We start from the raw sequence: 3,900 nt of genomic DNA on the forward strand, positions 1-3,900 counted from the left end.
AACTCTTGCAAGGCAGTAGCCCACCTTATTTGTTTTCCATCTCTTAGGGATTACTCTCCTTCAATGTCTGAGTTTTGGTTTTTTTCAGGCATGAAGATAAATCCAGGCAATTACCTCCATCTTGGCCAGAAGCAAAAAAATCCGGTATGTTTTATTTTGACTTCATTTTTTTAAAAAGATTATAGAATACCCAGCAAGTGAATGTAGAAGCTGAGATAGTAGCAATGAATCAACTGAGTCTAAACCCTCCCTTGTACAGATAACCAACTAGAGGCTTGGTGAGAAGTGGTAGCAGACGTAGTCAGAACCAGAATCCATCTCTTAAAGCTTGGTATAGTCATCCTTCTGACATCATCCTTTCTTCTATATCTTCTTTATATTGCCAAGTTGTTTTTAATTTTAAAGTAGCATATTTTCAAAGAAAATACATATTTTTTAAAAAGAGAGAATGTGCTTAAATATTCAGACCTCCCCAATCCTGGCAACAAGTTGGAAGCTTATTCTCTAGAGGGGATTAGAAGGTTGCTGGACTAGGAAGCCTTCCCCAAAACCTGGAAGATGAAGTGATCTGGACCTATCAGAATGCTGAAACTCCCCAGCCCTCTTCCCCCTCTGAGCTCCCAGAAGGCCAGCAGTTCAAGGTAAACCCACCTGACAAGAGACTGGAAATTTTCTCCAGGGAATCTGACCAGCCCAAGAGGAAGTCCTAAAGGTACAGACATTGGGGATTTACCCAAAAAAGTTCAATTTTTTTAATACCCCACTCTTAAATAGAAGTGGACAACCAAAGATTGCCAGGTAGCTAAGGAAAGTCTGTAACATGAAAAACTAAAAAAAAAAAAGGGGGGAAGAAAATATTGTGCAGGGAGATGAAAGCTTCAACAAACATATCAACATCCTCAGAGATAAGAAGTATTGCAACTACAGAACAAGCTCCTATTAGGAAAAAAAAAAAGGAACATTCAAAGAATCAACTTGGGGGAAATCTTCTATAAAGGAGATCAAAAGACAAGAAAATTGGAGGTGGTGGGGAGAGAAAAGGTAAGAACAGAGGTAAGTCCAGGAGATCCAACATCTGATTAACATAACAGGAATTCCAGAAAGAAAAGTCAGAAAACCAAAGGAAGGAAACCATTAGCAAATAATTCAGGAAAGTTTCCCAGAAATGAAGGAGGCGAGTCCATTCTGAAAGGATTCATCAAGGGCCTGGCACAATGCATGAAAACAGACCTTCACCAGTGTGTCACTGTGAAATTTCAGAACACTGGTGACAGAAGGGAAAAAAGAGTCACATACAAAGGATCAGGATTCAGAATGGCTTCAGACTCCTCTACAGCAACACTAGATGCCTGACGGAACAGTAACAGCGCCTTGAAAGTTCTAAAGGAAAACAAATTCCAACTTAGAATTTCATAACCAATGAAATCAAGTGTGAGAGAACAAGACATTTTCAGGCATGTGGTCACTCAAAAAACTACTTCTCAAATACCCCTCCTACCACGGGTACTCTACTAAAATGAGGAAACAACTCGAGAGAGGAAGAGGTTACACAGAAAACAGGAGATTGAACAGAGAGCGGTGCGGAGAGCCCATGATGACAGCAATACATCAGGCACAAGGGAGAGCAAGAAACTGGGGGTCAAGTGGTTCAAGAAGAAACTGATGAAATAGATGATGTGTGAATGTCTTTAGAGAACTCTGGGGTTTAATTGGTGACACGTAGACAGAAAACTAAGCAAATAAAAATGCACGATTATTAATTCTAGGGAAAAGCAAGTTCTGCAGAAAAAGTAATCTAGCCCACTACATGGCTCAGCTTTGATGTAAATACCCAGTCGTAATAATGTAAACACTGTTATCTAACTTGACTTATAATATCAGGGAAGTGGGTGATGGAGAGTACATGCACACTGGGCAGGAGGAATAGAGAAAAGTCAAACGATAATGCCTAAAATGGAATCATCAAGGAGCACCCAGGCAAACATGCTTACATTGAGACATGGAGGGAGAACAGGGCAGAAGGGCAGAGCTGTTTTTCATAATAAACCTTGCAGAACTGTTTGCTCTTTCAATGTGAATAACTGATTTTTTTCTAAAGTGCTGGCTGGATATAAAACTGTTTATAAAACTACGTATTTTAGGTTAATTTCTTTTATTGTTCTAAAAAACCTCCAAATTTTTATTGTGAACATTTAATTAGAAACAAAGCCATAAATGAGAACCCCTTTCACTTTTTAGGATCTAGGGTTACAGCTAGTTTTCACTGTGTGCAGAATCGTTCAAGGCTGGTATTCCTGCATTGAATCATGTCCAAAGTCAGCTTTTCAGATTCAGGATGCCATTTGTTACTATTAAGTATAGCGTATTATTATTTATTGTTTCCTGTAAAAGTATGATAATTTAAGTTGTAATCATACTAACATAACATACTCCAGTCCAGGGTCAAAATGCAGCCTCAATGATATACTGAAACAGAGTCACCTAGCTGGGGTGGCAAGGGCACTGTTTAATAATTTTATTTATTTATTTTCCCCCCAAAGCCCCAGTATATAGCTGTATGTCATAGTTGCACATCCTTCTAGTTGCTGCATGTGGGACGTGGCCTCAGCATGGCCAGAGAAGCGGTGCGTCGGTGCGCACCAGGGATCTGAACCCGGGCCGCCAGCAGCAGAGTGCACGCACTTAACCACTAAGCCACGGGGCCGGCCCGCAAGGGCACTGTTTAAAATGCAGATTCCTGGGTCCCACTCTAGACCAACTAATCAGTTTCCAGGGGTGGGGCCTTAGAATCTTAATTTCTAACAAGATCCCTAGCTGATGTTGAAAACCACTGCTCCCACTTGCTATATTAGTAACTTAGTAGGCTTCAGTAATAAGCCAAGAAATCCATGTCTGTAAATCAAGGTGACCAGTATGGGGGATTCAGAGGAGGTGGGGGTGCTGGAGCAAGAGGGACAGGGGCTGCTCTGCGGGGATGGTCTTTGAAGCCTTATTTGACACACCTGTGGTATCTGACTGACCCACGGATGCTTGCTCCTTAGGAGTTCTTGATTACAGGAACAATACAAGGCCTGTTACCTTGTATCGTGATACTGCAGTATCATGATTACAAGACAAATCTTGTTAGAAAATCTCTACTTGATGCCAGGTTAAGAGCTGTGTTGGATTTTCTTCTTCCTCTTCCATTACTTGAACAATCATCCAATGAGCAATGTTCTAAGGGCCAATAATTGATCCCTTTTCCTCAGTAGTTTGTGCTTAGCTTGCCCTACTCCAAACCGCTGCAAGACCTCTTTTCCGTACTTGACTTCTTCAGGCTGCTTTTCCAATTTCTGCGTTTTTGTCACAGTTATTCGCTATGCACACCCTGTCCTCTCTACCTTTGCTACAGTGAAACCTGGCTGTGCCAATCAATGCTGAGATGTTCTGACAAAGGCACAAGAATCTGTCCCCCCAAATCACCACAGAACTGCTTACCAAGCCAGTACAGGAGCCACAGATGCTGGCCACTAAGATTCTAAGAATCACCTTTTAAAGTTAGATTACTTTTGCCAAATGTGAACAACTAGGGTTTCCAGGGCACAGAGACCAGAGCATTGGACTTTTTCATGGGCCAGGACCATCTGTGTTGTGTTGTTCACCATGCCCACTAAAATTACCTGAACAAAGCTCCTGGTAAGTGCCTGTGTCTGAAGACGAATGAGACAACCTGTGTATTCTCTTCTTCTGAGGGCTTGGAACAGCAGCTTAAACTCATCAATAACTGTGCTACTTCAAAATACTGGCATTTTCCCAGGACATCTCCCATGGTGTCAAAATTTAACCTGCTGCCAAAGCAAACAGAACACCATACTCCAAAATGACCACACAGTCCACATTTTCTCAAAAACAAACAAAAAA

Source organism: Diceros bicornis, chromosome 35 (genome assembly GCF_020826845.1).
Source record: "Diceros bicornis minor isolate mBicDic1 chromosome 35, mDicBic1.mat.cur, whole genome shotgun sequence".
NCBI classification, from domain to species: Eukaryota; Metazoa; Chordata; class Mammalia; order Perissodactyla; family Rhinocerotidae; genus Diceros; species Diceros bicornis.